The 22985-nt window shown below is 42.2% G+C and overlaps 1 protein-coding gene across 5 annotated transcripts in view; it reads left to right on the forward strand.

The window, feature by feature from the left end:
• FHL2 (four and a half LIM domains 2) overlaps positions 1-22985 on the forward strand; it is a 63595-nt gene that overhangs the window by 9462 nt on the left and 31148 nt on the right. Inside the window, exon 1 of one of the 5 annotated variants that reach the window (XM_048857122.2) lies at positions 16122-16298. The exons of the other annotated variants lie outside the window; for them this stretch is intronic. The gene's annotated coding sequence lies outside the window, so the exon portion shown is untranslated. Of the gene's footprint in view, positions 1-16121; positions 16299-22985 lie in introns of those variants that run through there. 5 annotated transcript variants of the gene reach the window in all.

Consider the following 22985-nt stretch of genomic DNA (forward strand, 5'->3'; position numbering starts at 1 on the left):
TTGGCCAGTGCAACCCCAGAGTTCAGAGGTTCATCTGCAGAGTTCACATCCTACCCGGTGTGGAAGGCAGGGGTGGAGTGGGGGGAGAGTTAGGGGGCACCTTACATGCTGCACTGCTCAGGCACTCACTTGACACCCCAACGGCCAATTGCCACGCCTCTGAGGGCCTCTGTTCTGGCCCTCTCCACCAGCTTCTCTCCGTCAGCGGCCCTGCTAGTCATGCCTCTCCATGAGCCACCCTGCTGGTCACGCCTCTCCACCAGCCAACCTGCTGGTCGCGCCTCTCCACCAGCCGCTCTGCTAACCACTTGCCACGCCTCTCTGCCAGCCACCCTGCTGGTGGTGCCTCTCCTTCCTGTGAGGTGCTCCTCTCATCCCAATCTCTGCCACTGCTGCTTCTCCTGTTCCTCAGCTCAAGCTCCCATTAAGAGAGGCAGCTACCCTGCCCCTTCTGTCCATCAGTTTCCACAGGTGCCAAGGTTCTTCTTTGCAATGAAAAGTCTGGATGCCTGTAAAAGCAACTGGAAATGAGGCATAGCCAGCACCACGGCCAGTTGGCTCCGCCTGGTGTACCTGCCAGTTTGGGCACTGCTGGCTAGATTCAGTGAGCACAGGACTGGGATTCAGGAGACTTTTGCTGTATTCCTTACTGTCACTGACTCACTAGGCCATCTTGGATAAGGCACTTAAACTCTCCATGCATCAGATACCTCATTTGTAAAGTGTTTAACTAATGCTTGGCCACCTTTGTAAAGCTCTTTGCAACCTATAGAAGAAAATCACTATGTATGGTACATGCCAAGGCTGTTATTACTCTATTTTAATATCCTGTACATTGAATTCTGTCACCACACACTTTCAAGATCTATGTTTTGCAAAGGGAAGAGAGGCCATTCCACCTTTCTCCCCTGACCCGTAGCAAGCCGTGCGGTAGGAGCTGCTGTCCAATACACACATTCCTCAGTGATGGGGAGAAGCAGCAGGAGTAGTGTTGGCTGTAGGAGCAAGAAAGCCCATGGCCTTTAGACACCTTCGCTAACATAATTACCATCGTATTGGCTATGTTTATTTCTCGCCCACCTACCAGTTCTCCTTTATAGCTGCATCTGTAACACTGGCAGATCCCGGTCAGCGGTGGCTGGGATCAAACATGGGACCTCTGGAGCTTAATGCATGAGCTGCTGTTGCATGAGCTAAAACACACACATCTTTTAGCCAACCCGGGAGCAGGCTCATGGGTCTTTAGCTGGTCTAGCTGCCACGAGAGGGGGACAGAGTGCCACACCAAGCAGGCATGGGTTACACTTCCACAGGGAGGGCAGGATGGAGCAACGATATGTTGAGGCATTAGTGGTGTTGCAGCCTAGCTGGGACATTTGGATGATGTGGTATGGGGGAGGTAGGGGAAGCACCGAGACAGTTTAACTAAATAAATTAAAGAAGTCACAACAAATACACCTTTCACCCTTTGTATTAATGTCATTTGCCTATTATTGTCTCTTATCTATTTACATTGTAAGCCTTCTGGGCAAGGACCTTCCTCTTGTGCAGCATCCAGCACAGTGTGCTCCCACTCGTGAAAGGGGTTCTTCCCGTGCTTCCACAATAAAAATAAGTGTGGGCTTAGAACAAAAATTGTTGGCGTATGAAGTTGTGACTTTTCTTCTTGGACAAACGGCGATACTCCTGTGACTAACATTTTATCACAGTCACAGTAAAAAGTTTTATTCACTATGAGTTCTTTCCTTTTTGTTTCTTACTGATGACATCTGCCTAGAAACATGTATTTTCTTGACCTAATTTTGTTGCACTCATTTTTTCACAAGGCCTTGGGTATATAAATATTTTCACCATTCTCTTGTCTACTTCCTACCTTTGTTACACTCACATGGAATGTTTTGTCCTCAGTGGAGTAACAGGACAGGCAGATACAGACAGACAGACACACACTCACACGCGCGTGCGCACCTTACACTTACTATTTTCTATAGTAAGCAAATAGAATACCTTCTTGGTACTATAATGGTCCAAGTAGTCCTTCCAACCTGAATAAAATCCTGAATGTTGGTTCTGAATATGAAAAATAAATTTGAGCATCAATCTTTTCAGTTATTAACCATCAGCTTCAAATACCTTTATTTAATATTTTGAAAACAAGTGGTGGGATAAGATTGTTTGAAGAAGAGAAGAGAGTACTGCTATTCTGAACAATATCTATGTATTAATTACAAGAAAGTCACATTCTAAAAATAGAATGGAACCTGAACCTAGCACACCATCATTCTAAAATGTAACAGCTTAGACTATTGTAAAGAACAGAAAATGAATGAAAACCACAATAGGACAGACAAGTCATATTATAGGTGGGGTTTTAAAGAACATCTAGAGAAGTTGTGCACCCAACCCCCCTTAACTTTTAATAAAAAGAACAGGAGTACTTGTGGCACCTTAGAGAGTAACAAATTTATTAGAGCATAAGCTTTCGTGGGCTACAGCCCACTTCATCGGATGCTTTGAATGGAACATATAGTAAGAAGATAGATATGTATATATATATACATACAGAGAAGGTGGAAGTTGCCATACAAACTGTGAGAGGCCCATTTAACTTTTAATAGCAGTTGAGTGCCTGAGTCCCTTTCATCCCACCCCAGGCCTGAATACTTCACACATTTATATTTTCTACCATTTCAGTAATAATTTCAAAAGTGGCATTCTTTGGCATCAGCGTCACCTCAGTTTTCAAGGCATATCATGTTATTTACTGGAAAGCAGTCTGCTTCAGCAAATTTCATTTTTATTTTAAAACAAAGCCATTCCCATGAAGTTCAAAACACATGTAGGCAGCCTGTTTATGGAAAACATTACAGGAAGAAATCCAATATATGTGTATAACAATTTTAAGAGGCATTTTTTCATTTATAATTAAGTGGACTTGTTGTGGGTTAATGTTATGTATAAGTGGCCAGAGATCAGAATCAACATCAGCAACAAATTAATGTATTGAATCCTATTATTTAGAAGGGACTGGACATTTATAGAGTTCAAAAGGAACATGGGGCTAGAAGGATCAATGGTAAGACTGCTACTTCAAAGTGCATGGCTTGAGTTAATATTTTTAATCATAACGTATGTCTGAGACTCAATCTCTGAGCCTCTCATGCTATATGTGGAATAGACAAACCATGTCACTGGGCAGAAATAAATCGCTACCACATAAAAGAATCTTTATATAAAACAGGGAGCCCCCAACTATCTTCAGTTCAGGGAGATCATAGAATCATAAAATATCAGGGCTGGAAGGGACCTCAGGAGGTCATCTAGTCCAACCCCCTGCTCAAAGCAGGACCGATCCCCAATTAAATCATCCCAGCCAGGGCTTTGTCAAGCCTGACCTTAAAAACTTCTAAGGAAGGAGATTCTACCACCTCCCTAGGTAATGCATTCCAGTGTTTCACCACCCTCCTAGTGAAAAAGTTTTTCCTAATATCCAACCTAAACCTCCCCCACTGCAATTTGAGACCATTACTCCTTGTCCTGTCATCTGCTACCACTGAGAACAGTCTGGAGCCATCCTCTTTGGAATCCCCTTTCAGATAGTTGAAAGCAGCTATCAAATCCCCCCTCATTCTTCTCTTCCGTAGACTAAACATCCCCAGTTCCCTCAGCCTCTCCTCATAACTCATGTGTTCCAGTCCCCTAATCATTTTTGTTGCCCTCCACTGGACTCTTTCCAATTTTTCCACATCCTTCTTGTAGTGTGGGGCCCAAAACTGGTCACAGTACTCCAGATGAGGCCTCACCAGTGTCGAATAGAGGGGAACGATCACGTCCCTCGATCTGCTGGCAATGCGCCTACTTATACATCCCAAAATGCCATTGGCCTTCTTGGCAACAAGGGCACACTGTTGACTCATATCCAGCTTCTCGTCCACTGTAACCCCTAGGTCCTTTTCTGTAGAACTGCTGCTGAGCCATTCAGTCCCTAGTCTGTAGCGGTGCATTGGATTCTTCTGTCCTAAGTACAGGACTCTGCACTTGTCCTTGTTGAACTTCATCAGATTTCTTTTGGCCCAATCCTCCAATTTGTGTAGGTCCCTCTGTATCCTATCCCTACCCTCCAGCGTATTTACCTCTCCTCCCAGTTTAGTGTCATCTGCAAACTTGCTGAGGGTGCAATCCACACCATCCTCCAGATCATTAATGAAGATATTGAACAAAACCGGCCCCAGGACCGACCCTTGGGGCACTCCACTTGATACCAGCTGCCAACTAGACATGGAGCCATTGATCACTACCCGTTGAGCCCGACAATCTAGCCAGCTTTCTATCCACCTTATAGTCCATTCATCCAGCCCATACTTCTTTAACTTGCTGGCAAGAATACTGTGGGATGAGATAGAGCAGTACTTCTTAAACCGTGCCTTCAAAAATAGTAGCATCCAGAGAGGAAAACTGGGCTATGATTCAACAGTCCTTATAGAGAAAAAACTCCCCTTTTGAACTCAGTGCAAGTTTTGCTTCAATAATGACTGTAGTATTATGACCTGTGATTCTCTTTCATTAGTTTCTTTTGCCATTTTAGCTTTACAATTATGTTTCCGATAATGTCTTTCTAGTTTCCTTGTTTTCACTCAGTGTTTCCTTCACTTATTTTATAGTTCTTCGCCCTCTGACTCATTCTATAGTTTTTCTTTCCACTTTTTCCCTTCAGTTTTTCTTTCTGTGCAGTTCTGTTTCTGCCAAGAATCTGAACCAGAGCTGAAGTGAACTGTGACAGACCCAGACCAGTGGGGTACAGGAGTCTGGTCGAAGGCAAATACACTGGCCACTGGATGAACAGTTTTCTGTTCCCTGAGTGACCAGAGCAGGGGCTGCCCTAGAGCAATCAGGAACCTGCTAGAACCAGTTAAGACAGGCAAGCTAATTAAGACACCTGGAGCCAATTAAGAATATACTAGAATCAATTATGGCAGGCAGACTAATCAGGACACCTGGTTTAAAAAGGACCTCCCATCAGTTAGGGAAGGGCATGCAAGGAGCAGGGAGTGAGAAGGTGTGCTGCTGGAGGACTGAGGAGTACAAGTGTGGTCAGGCTTCAGGAGGAAGATCCTCCGGTGAGGATAAAGAAGGCGCTGGGGGGAGGCCATGGGGAAGAAGCTCAGGGAGTTGCAGCTATAGCTGTCATGCCGCTGATATAGGAGACATAGACAGATGCTATCCACAGGGTCCTGGGCTGGATCCTGGTGTAGGGGGTGGGCCCAGGTTCCCCCCATCCCCCCAACTCCTGATCAGACACAGGAGGAGTTGACTTGGTCTGTGAGCAACACCAGAAGGGAAGGTCAGATGTAAGTTGGAACCATGAGGATTTTGCTCTCTTTGCTCCATGCAGATATGAGTCGTCTCTTCTGGCAGCGCTGTTCACCCAGTATGGGACCGGTCAGCTGCTTTAATGCAGTGCCTCAGCCTCACTGGCTGCCCAAGACTCAGATCATCATCAAAATAGGAATTTGTCATTAGTTGGGAGACCCTGCATCACTCTCACTTATGTTCCCTTCAGCTTCCTTGTGTGTCCTAACACTATCGCCTCCTCTGACCTGCTCCGTTCACAGCAGCACCACAAGCCCAGCCCCTCGGCTTTTCAACGTGGAGAGATCTTTATAACACAGTCAGCAAGACTTGGAATGAGGTTTCCATCAGCAGTTCTCTGTCTTTCTACCTGCTTCATCTGTCGCAGACCCTCTGCAGAGCCTGATGACCCGTGAGGATGAAGGGCAAAGTGTAATTTCATACACACCGACAAACAACATATTGAACTGTGTCACATTGGCCTGCTCACTTTCAGTCTCCACTGGAGACTGGTTACCTTGAATTAAACTATTACTGTTGATATCTCCTGTCTTATAACATAGTAACAATGCACAGACATTCTGAGGAAATAGTTGACATTTCAGAAATAGCCCAGTGAGATGACTGGTTTTCCCCTCTATATTACAATAAACATTCTTGAAAACTACCAAGCCATGAGAACCTGTCTGTCACTTTTTCACTGAAGCAAAGGAGTAACTGTTAAAGACCGTGTGAGAAAACTATTCAAACATGTTAAGAAAGCAAACTTTATTGAATGGAAATATGATTTCTCCAAGTTTGCCCAGAGTTCCTAAAAATACAACCCTTTTCAGATTGCTTTAGGAATAAACTGCAGCACGTTTTTCTCCCAGCAGAAGAAAAAGCCTTGGGTCTTTCAGAAGCAAATAGTCAGATCCTCAGCTGTCCATTGAAATCAAGCTATGTCAATTTACACCAGCTGAGGGCTTGCCCCAGAGGCTCTATATCAACTCAGTGAGAAAATTCAGATGACTGCAAATAGGAGTTGCAACTGGGGACTTGAAGGGGAGGAGGGAAGATGAGAAATACAGTGAAAAATCTGTTTATACATTGCGTATCCAGGAGCAGTGGCAGAGGAGCCAGCAAGCAGAGCTGAAAATGGGAGTCTGAATGGGAGTTTGTCCAGGAAGTTTGGGAAGGGTGTGTGTGGTGTTCTGTTTGGGTTTTCTGGGGAGGAGAGTTGGTTTTTTGGACAGAAGCTTAGGAGGGAAGGCTAGAACAGCTACAGACACAGCAGTGGTAAGGATCCAAGGAATGGAAGAGACAAGGGAGATGGCTGGGATGTGGAAGCTATGGGATGTGGAGGGGGTACCTGAAAGATGCTTTTTTGTATGAAGTGCCACCTGATAGAAGAGGCCTGATATGCCTGGCTAGGGGAGATGCTTAAAGAAACGGAGGCTGTGGTGATCTTTGGTGGGATTCTACCTATCTCTAAAGAAGGAGAGTGAAGATGAGACCAGACGATGATGATGAACAGCTGGCTCAGGCAGTTGTGCTGTAAGGAGGGCTTTGGGATGTTTGACCACTGGGAGGCATTCACAGAAAGAGGATTGCTCTCATGGTATGGACTCCACCTGAGTAAGGAGGGAAACAGACTTGTGGGATGGAGACTGGGACAACTGATTAAAAGAGCTTTAAACTAGGAATTCAGGGGAGATGGTTGGGAGATGCTCATGTAATCTCCACTCCTCATTCTAATATTGAGCAGGAGGAAAATCAAGTAGGATAGGATACGGCAATGGAGAAAGGAACAACAGAGGGTAAGAGAATGGATAACAAGAGGAAAGACAGTGCCAATACCAGTGACACTAACAGTCAGGCAGGCAGGCAATACTGGCAGTATAACAACTGTGCCTAATCAGGTGAGGAATCTGGGCAAAGCCAAGCAGAAACTACTAAGATCTCTGTACATCAATGCAAGGAGCCTGGTATCAAAATAGATGAACTAAACCTACTGATGTAGGAAGTGAACCCAGATATTACAGGGACAATGGAAACATGGTGGAACGGTAGTCATGACTGGAATACAAGTATTGAAGGGTATGTGCTTTTCAGGAAAGACAGAAATAAAAGTAATGGTGGTGGAGTAGCATTGTATATTAATGGTGAGGTAGACTGTAAAGAAATTAGAAGTGATGGAATGGATAAAACAGAATCTGTTTGGGTCAAAATCACTTGGGAAGAAAGTTACAGAGGTTCCCTTGCAATAGTGCTTGGGGTCTGCTACAGAACCCCAGGATCCTGTTTGGGTATAGACAGAGACCTCTTTGACATTTTTAATGAAATAAACTTGTGTGATTATGGAAGACTTTAATTTCCCTGATAAAGATTGGAGGATAAGTGCTATAATAATGGTTGGGCGCAGATATTCTTGGATGTGATAGCCGACAGATTTCTTTACCAAATAGGGACCACACCAACAAGAGGTGATGTTTGTAGAAGACATCCCTGGTTTGAGTGATCATTAGTTAATTCAGTTTAAACTAAATGGAAGGATAAACAAAACTAGGTCTGCAACTAGTGTCCTTGATTTTAAAAAAGTAAAACTTAAAAAAATTAAGGGAATTTAGTTAGGGAAGTGGATTGTACTGAAGAACTGGAATTACTTTAAGTCAAAGTTGCAGAAGTTATCTGAAGCCTGTATCCCAAGCAAGGGGGAAAAAATTCATAGGGAAGGGTTGCAGACCAAACTGAATGAGCAGGCATCTCAAACAGGTTATTAAGAGAAAGCAGAAAGCCTACAAAGAATGAAAGATGGGATAGCTTTCCTTACCGACCTCTCTCTTGGAGGTCAGGAAGTGAGAACTGCCAAAAATCAAGCAGAGTTGGACCTTGCAAAAGAAATTAAAACCAATAGTAAAAGGTTCCATAGCCATACAAATAAGATGAAAACAAAGAAAGAAGAAGTGTGCCTGCTAAACACAGAGGATGGGGTGGAACTTAAAAATAATCTAGACATGGCCCAACACCTAAACAAATACTTTGACTCAGTTTTTAAACAGTGTAATGAGGAGCTTGAGGACAGTGACAGGGTGGCCAATGGAATAGAGGATATGGAAACAGAAATTACAACATCCAAGGTGGAAATCAAATAACTTAATGGGATCAAATCAGGGGCCCCGGATCATCACCATCCAAGAATATTAAAGGAACTGGCACGTGAAATTGTAAGCCCAGCAGTGAGGCATTCCTCAGGGATCGGCCTTGGGACCAATCTTATTTAAGATTTTCATCCATGATTCTGGTACAAAAAGTGGGAGTGTGCTAATAAAATTAGATGACACAAAGTTGGGAGGTATTGCCAATATCGAGGAGGACCAGAATATCATACAAGAAGATTTGGATGACCTTGAAAACTGGTGTAATACTGTGTACAATTCTGGTGTCTCATGCTTAAGAAAGATTAATTCAAACTGGAACAGATGCAGAGAGAGGCTACTAGGATGATCAGAGAAATGAAGAACCTACTTTACAAAAGGAGACTTAAGGAGCTTGGCTTATTTAAGCCTAACCAAGCATAGGCTGAGGGAAGATATGATTGCTTTCTATAAATACATCAGAGGGATAAATACGAGGGAGAGGAGTTATTTAAGTTAAGTGCCAATGCTGGCACAAGAACAAATGGATAGAAACTGGCCATCAACAAGTTTAGGCTTGAAATTGGGTGAAGGTTTCTAACCGTCAGAGGAGTGAAGTTCTGGAACAGCCTCCCAAGGGGGAGCAGTGGGGGCAAAATCCTAATGGGCTTCTGTCAAGGTTCCTTCCCCACTCTGAACTGTAGGGTACAGATGTGGAGACGTGCACGAAAACCTCCTAAGCTTACTTTTACCAGCTTAGGTTAAAACTTCCCCAAGGTCAAACTATTTTACCCTTTGCCCTTGGACTTCCACTGCCACCACCAAACGTTTATCTGGGTTTATTTATTAGGAAAGCATTGTTTGGAAATGTCTTTCCCCCCAAAATCCTCCCAACCCTTGCACCCCACTTCCTGGGGAAGGTTTGGTAAAAATCCTCACCAATTTGCATAGGCGACCACAGACCCAAACCCTTGGATCTTAAGAATAATGAAAAAGCATTCAGTTTCTGAAAAGAAGGATTTTAATAGAAGTAAAAAGTAAAAAAGAATCACCTCTTTAAAATCAGGATGGTAAATACCTTACAGGGTAATTAGATTCAATACATCAAGAATCCCTCTAGGCAAAACCTTAAGCTACAAAAAGACGCACAGACAGGAATATCCATTCTATTCAGCACAGCTTAATTTCTCAGCCATTTAAAGAAATCATAATCTAACGCAGATCTAGCTAGATTACTTACTAAGTTCTAAGACTACATTCCTGTTCTGTCCCCGGCAAAAGCATCACACAGACAGACTCTTTGTTTTTCCCTCCCCCCAGCTTTTGAAAGTATCTTGTCTCCTCATTGGTCATTTTGGTCAGGTGCCAGCGAGGTTATCCTATCTTCTTAACCCTTTACAGGTGAGAAGATTTTTCCTCTGGCCAGGAGGGATTTTAAAGGGGTTTACCCTTCCCTTTATATTTATGACAGTTTCAAGACTGAGCTTAATTAAGTTTATGGAGGGGATGGTCTGGTGAAGTTGCTTATAGTGGCATATGGCCCATCTGTGACTGCTAGTAGCAGATATCTCCAATGTCTGGTGAGGGGACACTAGATGGGGAGGCCTCTGAGTTACTACCGAGAATTTTTTCCCAGGTGTTTGGCTGGTGGGTCTCATCTATATGCTCAAACTCTAACTGATGGGCATATTTGGGGTCAGAGAGGAATTCCCCCCCCCCCATGCCAGATTGGCTGAGACCCGAGGAGTTTTTCACCTTCCTCTGCAGCATGGGCCATGAGTCACTTGCGAGTTTGAACTAGAGTAAATGCTGGATTCTCTGTAACTTAAAGTTTTTAATATCAAGATTTGAGGACTTCAGTAACTCAGCCAAAAGTTAGGGGTCTATTACAGAATTGGGTGGGTGAGGTTCTGTGGCCTGTGATGTGCAGAAGGTTAAACTAGATGATCATGATGGTCCCTTCTGGCCTTAAAGTCTATGAATCTGTATTCCAAATCTGTTTGGGGAATGTTAAACACCTGAAACGTCCCACATGATGATGAAATTTCAGAAATATTTAAATATTGCTCGACAGTTTTAATCTTATTTGACTAAAATGTAAGGTTTGCATGATTCCATATTACTCTCTGAGCATTAATGCCAAAAATAGCAATTTTCTTAAATGGATCCTGGGATTTGCTGAATTTTTATTAAAATTTGATAGCACAAAACTTTCCAGAATACAGCAGCAGTTCATGGAATCAGCCAGAAACTGAGCAGTTTTCAAACTTTGCAGCGTTGCGTTTTTATTTTCACAGGCCTTTGAATTAAAGCAGTTTCATGGCTCTAGCAGGGGGAAAGGAGAATGGCATATAATTACCCACCACCCGCCCCCTTTTCTCAACCTTTGTTCTGTTTGTATTTTTGACCAAAGTGGAGAAAATTGCCAATATGCCTGTCAACTTCAAGAACTGGGAAATTGCTACAATACACATACCACTGAGAAAACCCAAACTAATACAATTTGATTAAAGCTACATAAATGCTATATAAAATGTCCACAAACAATGGGATGGAAATTAATGCTACTTATACTTTCAGGACTAAGTTCTGTTTTTCCCACACAAGTGTTCCAGCCCATGGGAAAGAACCACTTTCCCAACCCCTCACAACACAACCAGGAATGAACCAGTCAGAATACTGCCTGTAGTACTCCCTGAGTGCATCAGGAGACAGGCTAGTGCCCCCTGTGGCACTTCATGCTTCATCAGGAGTGTGGCCAGTGAGGCTAAGGTCAGGCAGGACTCTGGCCCTTGTGTACCTCTTGATGCCTAAAGGCAGACATGGTAAGGAGCACATATTGCAGCTCTCAAGAAGGGGTGCTGTTCATCATGCTCACCCAGTGCACCTGAGGAATTCTTCCTACAGCTAAGTCAGACCGAATACCTTAAATCTCCTCCACTCAGCTGCTCCAGTTCTGCACCTTAATTAATCCTTATTGTATGCCAGTTACTTCTAACATTTTTAGAAGATTTTCAGCAGACCTGTGCAGAAAAATGCATTTGCGATTTAATGTCTATATTTCCGCAATGGACTCTGCCAGTTGGGTGACTGCATCCGCAGATAGCTATTTAAGCACCAAAAGCACCATCAGCAGCAAAGGTGTCTGTCGTATTAATCTGATATGCAAATGTAAGTTTCCCTTAAAGGCCTATGTGAGAAATTGCCTGTTCCTCATAATATACTGCTGCAGTTGTGATCACCGGAAGTATTTAGCCTGAGCCCCTCTGATTTAAAGGCAAGGGAGCTTCTTGCAGAGCTTTTCTCTATGAGGGATTCTTGATACTGGAAATCATCCTCCCCACAAGTACAAAATAGCTGGTGTCTTTTAAACTTCAGGACATGCTGCAAGGTTCATCTCTGATGTCAGATTTATGGGGAAAAGGGGAGAGGCCTGGAGGTCAAAATGTTTGGGGAGGAAAGTGAATATTTAAGTTCTTTATTGGTAATTATTTTATTAATTAGTTATTTTTTCGTTATTATTTACTCTGCCAGTAGGAAAGCTGCTTAATTTGCATATGTATTATTAGTCCAAATAAATAAATAAAATTGTATGTGGACCTCTTGCCTCCCTTTTTAAGGACTGCTCATTGCTGTTACATCAGAATGACCATGTCTTTGAAGCACTACTGCTTTGCATTGCATAAATCATACAAATATTGATTTCAAAAAATGAAGAGTTTGCATTTTGAAAATTATCTGGATGTTTAAGCCCTGCCCATAAGGAGAATCTTGATAGACAGATTTCAGATCCTGGCCTAGCCCCCTCACCATGCGTTTATCCAGTGCCCTACAGAAATTCGGTTATAGCCCAGTTCCCTGCAAATTCTGCAAACCATTTTATAATTAATATAGGACTTATCTACACTGGCCAGGGAAACTGGGGTAGGCCCTGATTTGGCCAAACACATGCTTAAATTTAAGCACATGTTTAGGTGCTTTGCTGAATCAGGGACATTGTGCCTTTCTTGCAAGAAAAATTTTTAAATACGTTTCTCTAGAAAGATGCTAACTTGTAGAAGACAAAGCCTGAGCAGCTACATTTATCCTATGTGTGGGTGAGTGGACCATTCCCAAGTTTATATGAGACTAAAGCAGACTGTTCTCACTGCAGACTAAGGCTACGCTGAAGGTCAGGCAGACACCTCTGGTCAGGACACTCTTGTGATACAGAAGCAATAGGAAAAGAAGTGTTTAAAAAATCCACACCAAGCAAACAGTACAGTATAGTCAAGTGTAAGTAAAGTAAAGTTGTACCCTTCTGTAAGCGATATGTTTCTCATTAAACAGTCAGTTCCCAGCATGCACTTAATCAATCATTCTGGGCCAAAGGAGTTGTAGGGGCTCACCTCTCAGTATTTGACACAACTATTAGATTTTAAGCAAATTCTGATTATAATTACTCAGTTCAGGCCATGGCCTAATAAGAAATTCTGCACTGGGCTTTCTCCCCCCACCCTTTTACTAGGTTATTAAAGCAAATCATCTGTGAGAATACTGGTGATGAGTCCAATCCTCCTTCCATTGAAGTCCAAGGGCAAAACTCCATTGACTTTAGAGGGAGCAGGCCTGGACCTCGATTTCCCTGTCTTGCTAAATCATTTTTTAAATTTAAAACTACAAGAATATCTAGTTTAAGTTGCAAAATGGCCCCAGGAATATTCTTGAAGTGAACTGCAACATCCCACATGCCAATAGCATCATTCTGTGGTTTTGTCATTTACTTTGTTGCGTTAAAAAAGAAAATCACAATAAAGACACATAACAAGAAAATAATATGGGTACAACTCAGACTAGCTTTGTGGAAATCAAAATCACGACACATTTCCCCTGGCAAAGGAATGAGAATTAGGAATGTCGGGGGTGTGGGGTTCAATGGGTTTGGTGTGGTAGAAGAGAATGGGTGTGTGATTCTGCTGTCCCATTAAAAAATAATTACCAATAAAACAAAGCAGTGATGTGACCATTCATTGCCAGTGTCCCACGGCAAGCACAAAGCCTCCAAAAAGTCAACCAGAGCCTAATCGAATAGAAGTTCTTCTGCCCTTCTCACTTGGAAAACTGATTAAATACTTGGCCAAAGCTCTTTTATCATCTAAAGGGCAGCATGTGGCCCTCCACCCCCAAATATTTCATTCCAATAGCTCAGCTACAGCCAGTATACATTATAGCTTAGAATTTTAAACATTACATTAATTTGCAGCAAGTCAGAAATACCATTGAAAGATTGCTGGCACTGCGGCTACTGTGAGTGGATGAGGGTGATGTAGGGAAATAAAACTAGTGGAAAAAGAGGAAAGCAAGGAAAATGCTACCTAAACCTATGTCATAAATATAAAGGGAAGGGTAAACACCTTTAAATCCCTCCTGGCCAGAGGAAAAACCCTTTCACCTGTAAAGGATTAAGAAGCTAAGACAACCTCGCTGGCACTTGACCAAAATGACCAATGAGGAGACAAGATACTTTCAAAGCTGGAGTGGTGGGGAAACAAAGGGTTCTCTCTGTCGGTGTTTTTTTTTTTACTGGGACCAGAGCAGGAATGCAGGTCAGAACTCCTGTAAAAAGTCAGTAAGCAATCTAGTTAGATATGCGTTAGATTCTGTTTTGTTTAAATGGCTGATAAAATAAGTTGTGCTGAATGGAATGGATATTTCTGGTTTTGTGTCTTTTTGTAACTTAAGGTTTAGCCTAGAGGGATTCTCTGTGTTTTGAATCTAATTACCCTGTAAGGTATTTACCATCCTGATTTTACAGAGGTGATTCTTTTATTTTTTCTTTAATTAAAATTCTTCTTTTAAGAACCTGATTGATTTTTCATTGTTCTTAAGATCCAAGGGTTTGGGTCTGTGTTCACCTATGCAAACTGGTGAGGATTTTTATCAAGCCTTCCCCAGGAAAGGGGGTGTAGGGCTTGGGGGGATTTTGGGGGGAAAGACGTTTCCAAGGGGCTCTTTCACTGTTATATTTGTTAGACGCTTGGTGCTATTCATCCATAGCTCTCAAGGTAATTTGCAAAGGAAGCCAATATCATTATCCCCATTTTAGAGATTGGGAAACTAAGGTACAGAGAAGCAAAGTGACTTGCCCAAGGTCATCCAACTGGTCAGTGGCAGAGCTAGGAATCTTCTGAGTCCCAGTCCAGTGCTCTATACAAAACATTGCCTGTGTTTTAAAGGTCCCAAGAGCATATGGCCCTTTTAGCATTTCTATGAATCAAACAACATTTAAGAAGTAGGTTTTATTCCTAAGAGAAGTGTAAGGCTCACTCATTTTATGCAATGGGTGTTTTGCCCGCATGAGGACTGCAGGCTCATGCTTGTTGTAGATTTTGTTTAAAAAAAAAGAGAGAGAGAGAGAGAGAGAGCTGTTACTGATGCATTTCATCCCAAGCATGGAGCAGAGTACTGTACAAGTTCATGAGGGGGATGCACCTGCAGCAACAAAATTGTGAATCCCTTACCGCACATGGGAGAAGTCTTGCTCACACACATACACACCAATGCTATTCAAAACAAAACACTTCATTTGTTTTTCCACTAACCTATGTGCCACCCATAGGGAAGGGCTGCAGCGCCACCAGCAATAGCTCCCAGCGGGAAGTTTACGGGGTTTATATTCATCCTGGCAATTTTTCTTTAAGTTGAACAACTTACCCTTCTTGGAGCGTGTCCATCGTTACTGAAATATTAGCAACTTGAACTGCACACAAGGGTAGAGAACAAACACCGCTAATGAGCTTTGGATCCAAATTCTTCTCTCCCTGGGAGGTTTCTGAGGACCCCCACTATTTTTAAGTTAATATGTTTCTGTTAGAAGGGTTGAAATATGAAACTAGGCTTGAAGTAGAGAAATTATTTCCTGGTTATGTTGGGATTAATGGTCCCCCCTTTATTTAACACATGGCCGTTGGAAGGGTTCTCTGTATGGTCCCCTAGGTGTGCAACCTGCTTCTTTGGCTTCCAGCTACACAAGGGAGATTTTGAATGTCAGTTGCTTCACCTTTCCTCCCTTCCCCTAACCCCCCCACCCCCCGACTAAGGGGGTAAAAAAAGCAGGAAGGGCTATGACTTCATGGACGGGTGCACCCATTATACACACATGCTCCTCAGAACACCAGAGACCTTATCCATCAAGTACCTAGAAAGAGAAACAATGTAAATCAATCCATTGTTTAGAGAAGCGTGAAACTGCTGGCAGAAGAGCCAGTGCAAGCAGATTCTTATAGTACTTCTAACCAAATTCTTCATTCTCCCAGCCAGGTGAGGAGAAAAATCAGCGAAGGGTTTGTGCTTGAATTGCTCTCAGCCTTTCTTTCTGCAAGCTGAGCTCACTGGGCTTTAACAAAGCTCCATTTCTAACAAACATCATGGGGTTAAAAAAGCAAATGTGTGTGGAGGGGGGGCGGGGGAGCCATTTTCGGAAGAGGGCCAACAAAGACAGTATGGTTAGGAAGGGGGAGAAAAAAAATCTACATCCTTGGAAGAAAAAGTGTTGAATGCCAGCTGCACAGATCCTAAAAGAAGGAGTGTTTCTGATGCTTTTGTCTCCTTATATGGTAAAATGATACAGAGGGGTTTCACTAGACTGTGAAGGCAGCAGCCTGCTTCCACACAATACTGGCTGCAGAGCAGAAATCAGAAGAGCTGTCCTTCACAGGCTGTAGAAATCCCTGGTTAGCTGTGCAGCTGTATTCTACAAGTAGGGCCAGGTGCTCTCCTTACATATTTGTTAATGGATGTGACTCCCTGTCCTGCCTGGTCCAGGGAGAAACATTGACTGCCCGCTTCTGCTCTGTAAGTAGATATCCCTTCCCCCCCTCCCGCCCCCACCATTGACTATACCTTAGGAGTTATTGATTTAAATAACAAAGGGTGCAGACTGAGAGATGTTTAATCTTAAAACGTGTTCTGTATTGGATAAGGATAGGAGCAAGGGGAGATAGTTAATCCCCCCTAAAAAACACAGGTAGGGCTGTGAAGAGGCTAGGAAGAAGGGTTTTTCATAAAAGCAGATCCTTCTGTATGTCCATCTGTAAGTGATATCTTAAGCAAGGTGATGAGGCATTGAGCCATTTTATTGTGTTACTATTTTTACTATTCTATAGGCTATTGTATGTTTATCTGATCCACAGGAGAGGTCGTAAAAGTAGGAGCTCAGTTTTGTTTTGTTTTTTTTTGTTGAAAAAACACCTCCATTAATACTTCCTAGCCCAACAAAAGAGCTGATTATTTTTGCACTGTAGCAATAGCTGATGGACATACAACAAAGGTAGCTTTGCCTATTTACTATCCCACACCAGGGACAAAATGTACACAGGAAAAGGGTGTACTTTTTTATTTGGAGAGATTTGATTGGAATGAAAAGCAATAAATAGCTCTGAATTTTTTCCTTTTGCCATATATATGTATAAAATGTGTATGAAACCACAATCATGTAGGTGGATTATCATGGATTTTTCTGTACACATAAGAGAGGAAAGATCATTTCAATAAATAATGTTAACTTTCATTTTTCTGCTTTAATTATTATTCTAAACCCTCGCCCTCTCCCCAAGGTAATATTTGGGTTTTGATATATTGTTCACAAGACAGCGTCCTATTTCCATGTACATAACAAGGTTCATACTGAGACCCAGTTACAATTCCAAAGAGGGAAACCAATAATAGAAATATACACAAGAAATGTCATTTTGTTGTTCAACAACAACTAGAGGTATGTTGATTAAGAGGATTGATTACAAATAATAAGCGTTATAACTAGCAAATTTGGATTAAGTAATGATAATGTGACAAAATCTTCCCTTGGATATGCATATGCAGTTTCTGTTGACTTCAACTGGAGTTGGCTTAGGCATATCAAACGAAGAATAAGGACCATCAAATAGCTTATTGCAGCCAATTGGTAGGGAATTTTGTAATTAAGTTTGCAGTTAAATTTCTATTATGATCCCTTATTTTCATTTGTTTCTACATTTCAGAAGCTCTCTCCTTTAGGGCTAACATCTTTGATTTATTTTTCCTTAGCCAAATTATGACTTTTTGGCTCCTGAAAGTTTGAGAAAAATTGATTCAGCCATTTGGATTTGAAACCCCGGCCAGCACCCCCTTCCCCCTGCCTCACTTTTTTCACTGTATAAAAATTATTACCCGTTTCCCCATCCCGGGCAGATAACTGAAAAAGGGTGGGCTTTGAAAGTTGGCTTGTAGGTAGAGCTCATTTTAGAGTTCTGTATAGCCTTGACCAAGTTTGAAAAACAATTAGCTGGATACTAATAAAATTATAAATGATTGGAGGGTGGGGGAATTGCTGTTGAGCAGGTGTCATAGTGGAGAAAAAAGTGGGAATACTTCACCATAATCCCACAACATCTGGATGTTTTATACTGAAGTTATTAACAGTGAAACAGCTAACAATGTTAGTATTTACACTGTTATCATTAGGTTGAGAATTAACACTTCATTGAGATGAATAGGGCAGCTCAGATGGTTCAGCTGTTGCTGAACATTCAAATCTTCCATGGTCACTATGGGCTTGCATATTTTAGCAATCATAGGGCTAGATTTTCTGTTTAAATGAAGACTTACATTCTGCAGAACATGATGTGGTCACCAGACAATTAGCAGTGTTCATGCCACTATATACAAGCTCAGTTCCACCTCTGCTATGATTTTTTTCGTCGATTATCACTGCTTGCTACTTATACTCTAGGAGAATGTACATAGATGCTCCAAAACACAGTTCCTGTCCTGAAGACAGGGTCAGGCAATCAGGGTGGCTGCTTTGGATGCCAACACTTGGAGGTGCCAAATCCGCATTTTGGGGGCAGGTACGGAGAGGGTGCTTGACAGTTCTGCTTGGATTTTTTGTTTGTTTGGGGTGTGGGGGAGGTTGGGTTTTTTTGCTTGCAGCACCTTTCGGGTGAGTGGGAAGCACTGAACACATTTTCCACCTTTGGCAGCAAGACACCTAGGCTAGCTCTGACTGAAGAGTTTTCAGCTAGGATGCTATCAAGGATACTGGACATAGACAGGGCCTGTACCCTCTGGCTTTCCGGCTTCCTAACTAGGGTGTTATGATTTTTAAGCGAGCTCAATGAAGCCTGGTTGTGAAATCAACATGGACGTTTTCCCCACCCACAGAGTCAGGCACTCAAGCACAGGGACTGGAGCTGTAACAGTTTACATGATGAAGATTTTAAATGTCTCATAGAAACTTGCATGACACTGTCCTAAAAAAATCCACTAGGTTTGAACATCAGGAGCTGGAGAAAATCAGGATTATGACAAAAGTTACAGCTCTTGCAATTATAAGATCTCATGACAAATTTTGTTGCAGTCTGTAAAGTCAAGCTTTAATTTCAGAAAAAAATTAAGATCCAGTTCCAAAACCCATAACCACATAAGTAAGTCCATTTGGCTCAATTCTCCATTAAATAAGCTGAACCTTGTGTAGTCATTTACTCCTGTGTAAGCTGGGTGTGAAACACTGTCATATTCGAAGGACAGCATGTTATCTCCAGCTCACACTGATGTAAATACCTACACCAGATGGAAGGTGGTAGGCTTTGAAGTTCAACTGGGACCATTTAAGAAGAGGTCCTTGCTTTTTCTTCCCTGCAAATGAGCCATAAAGCTGCCTTAATAGCAGCTGGGGGTTCCCCCATTCTGGGAATCCCCAGCAGGCATAAGGTCTGCTCAGTGCCATTCCTCCAACACCCAGAGGCTGGTTACAAACTCATGTAGGTTAGAGTAGGCATGAGGCTGTTTCACCTTGTGCTGGGGAATAAGCTGGTCCCGGGTAGCTTTAGCGTATGGGTGGAGGATAGAAAGATGGCAGCTCAGTCAGCCCCAAGGACTGGGGACCTTATTTACATTTTTTGCCTGATTTAAAATTGCACAATTAAAATTATGTTGCATTTACATATACTGAGTTATTTGTGATGCAATTTTACCCCAAATGAGGGTAGAAGATAGTAGGATATTGGCAGCCTCCAGGGAATAAATCAGAGGTACACCAACAGCCACAGAGAAATCAGAATATCAAAAGTATTTAGCTATGTATGTGAGTAAGTATATAGAAAAAGGTTTGATCAGGAAACACTGCAGGTTTCCTTCAAAGCTGAATATTCAAGTACCCCTGCCTGTCACAAAGCTAAAAAATGATGGTTCTTATTTCATTGTTAATTTGCACGTGCCCCTCTCTATAGAATAGTTTATTATAATAATTAGGCTGCTGAGTAGTAACGTACACACTAATAATAATACAAGCAACTTGAGTGAGTTTAACACTGCAATAAGAATGTAAACTTCTGCATTTCAGGGCTTATGTGAGTTAATGCTGCATCACCATGAATGGAACAAGTCACTCTTTCTCCCTCTTTTTTAGTATAGTTTTTCATCTCATCCCAAAGTCTTCTTCATTATGTGTTTAATTCTTAAACATTTTTGTTCAGCAGAATAGATGATCCATTATTTTCAAAGTCTTATAATTTTAAAAGTAGACACAGAATTACTTGAGGTGTTAAAATGGATTGTAACTTTTTAAAATAACTTACATTAAGATAAAAAACCCGCACAGAGACTCAACTGGGACCTGGACATCCAGCTGATATGTCATTAGACTTCTAGCCTATGTCGTAGGAGGCTGGGTTCAAAGACCATGGTCTGACAGATGTCTGGTGTGACCATGGACAAGTGACTAATAGTCTCAACACCCTGTGAAGTAGAGAAGTACTATTATCCCCATTTTACAGGTGGGGAACTGAGGCACAGAGAGAGTAACTACATTAACAATTGTGAGTTGTTCAGATATTATGGTATTAGGGGCTATATAAATACCTTGATATATAGATAGATCATTGTTATTTAATGTTTGTGTAAAGTACCAAACTGAGAAACCTTCTATTTATCTATTGGAGAGGTAGAGTGATGCACCCTTCCATGCTTTCCCTGGTTTTGCTGAATGACTTCTGGGAGGTCTTAAGAATGCTTTTTGCAAGCTCCAAACTCTTTGTTTTATTCTTGGAAACACACCCCCAGGCGCATGAAGCAAGGAACAAATCCACAGTTAAAAGATTTGCTTTTTTCTATCAGCACTTACTGGTCAAGATCACAGTCTGACTACAGTCATGGGGTTTGAGGCTGGGCATGTTCTGAAAGAGAGCAACAGCATCTCTTAAGATGCTTTAGTTTCTCAAAGGCACAGTACTGAATTTTCCCACTAAACCCTTGGGTCCTGCTTACAAGAAGATCACTGTACCATGGTATTAGGAGGCTTCCCTCCCTTCCCCTTCAAAAGAAATGACAAAAGAAAGAAGAGGTGGACAACCAGCCAATTGAGAAAGAAAGTTAGCAGCAAAGTTTACACATAGAGTGGTTAAGCACCCGTTAACAGAGTTAGTACAGCTGTCATTATACAGGATACACAGGTCACCAAATGGAAGAGATTGTTGAAGTCATGCTTCCCCATGATGAAAGGAAATGCAGAAGAGGAAGCTTCTGCCCACTCCCCTCTAGGAGTCAGTGACCTTCAGAAAGATGGGATGTCTCTATGCTTGGAATGGGGTGTTGGTACTCAGGTTAACATCGAAGTATCCTTGAAAAGTTCTTCTTCTTTTTCCCTCCCCCTCAGCCAAGGACGGGAAATGTGCACCTTCATGGAGGAGAAGTACAACACCAGCCACTCTGAGACACTGTGCTTGTGGAATACGCACAGCAATGCCCACTACTGCACCTTTCCCCAGGGTGCAGCACAGACCAGTGCCCCGCATCGATCCATTTGTGAGTCGAGTGTCATTGCCGGGGCTAGACTTCCTTGGTCCTTACATGTTAGGGATGCAAGGTCCAGGACTATACCTAGCCCTTGCCCAGGGGCAGAAAGCAGGAAAAGCCCCTTCTGCCCTCTTTCCACACTGGACTAGGTACAATCTCGCCCCAGGCGTTTTAACTCTCCTGTTGTCTTTATTAGCTCTGTAAAGCAGACTAAATCTGGAAACCTTTAGAGGACTGCATGCCAGGAAAGAGAAGAATCACATGAAAGCAACACTACCACATACTAGAAACACGGACAGTTAATTGCCAAAAATGCCACAAAATCAGCCACCTCTGAGACAACACACAGGAGCACATGCAGAGAACTGAGATCTTTCACTAAAGATGCATAGCCTGACAGACCTTCAACTTCGACATATTTTAGCCATTTGTGGCTCCTCATACTGAAGACCAGACTAACCCTCCTGAGAGCCACATGGGTGCTACCGAAAGCCCTAAAATAGACTTTAAAAAAAGCAACGGTGTGCAATGACAAAGCCCAGCAAACACGGAAGTCCAGCTCCTCAGCCAGTGCAAATCAGCATAGCTCCATCTGGCCCAGAACAAGTTACAGCAAGACAGTCAGCTCCTCTTCCTGAGAATCAGGCATAACACTCACCATAAACGAATACTCCTTGCCCAATGGCTACTTAGAACTCAAATAGGCGCTCAAAGGTGAGCGATCTTATCTCCTTCTCCCCATCAGCCAGCCAGTCCGTAGAATCACCCTAGTTTATTGTACAATATCTATTCCATATTAGGGTCCATACAGCTCAATTCAGGTGGATTTCCATCTGCCCTTTATGCCTTCTTTTCCAACTAATGCTTCTGGCAAATGTTCATTTAGTCTCTTCTTCAAATAAACAAAAAAAGTAATAACACTAGCCTCTGATGCCTGCATGGAATTATGGTCTTGGTCAGAAAAATTATTAGATCTTGGAAAATTCGCAGGCAGATGGTGCAACAAGATGATTGATAACGATTGTGCTCATAACTGCTAAGTTACGGGAAAGATCATCTCTTGGCAGTAAATCTGTTGTATAGTTCAGACTGGTACATCGTAACTACAAAGGACATCATAAATCTTTACAGTTTAGCCTTTGGAACATTAACATAAATAGTTTCCAAATGCTCCGTGTCTGCATGGACTTTGTCAGTGGAGTTGCCAGACAGAAATCTTCCTTTCTTGAATGAAGGAAAATAAAAGGTTTGAAAAATCCTACATGCACACAGCGGTTTTTTAAAAGAATCACATGTGTGGGAAGTGTCTGAACACCTCCAAGGAGCACTTAATTTCTAAACAGAGGGTTAGCAGAATCTCATGCTCACAGGAGTACAGACTGTGGGTGGAATCCTGGCTCCACTGAAGTCAATCGCAAAGCTGCCACTGATTTCAACGGTGCCTGGATTTCATTCCATATCTCAGTATGCCATTACAGTGAGAGTTAAAAGCTTTGAGTCTCTTAATATAATTTGTCTCCTACATTTTATAGTGAGGATATTTCCCTCTTGCTTTTACCGTTGTTTTTCTTTTTAGTGTTTCGCAGTGTGGCAGTGTAAATTTTAGTAACCACTTCTCTTCTAATGAGCTTACTCAATGGAAAAAGGAAAGGAAGCACATTGTAAAGTTAATGTATTAAATTATTCTTTGATTATTGTCTTACAATCACT

The sequence above is a fragment of the Caretta caretta genome, chromosome 1 (genome assembly GCF_965140235.1).
Source record: "Caretta caretta isolate rCarCar2 chromosome 1, rCarCar1.hap1, whole genome shotgun sequence".
NCBI classification, from domain to species: Eukaryota; Metazoa; Chordata; order Testudines; family Cheloniidae; genus Caretta; species Caretta caretta.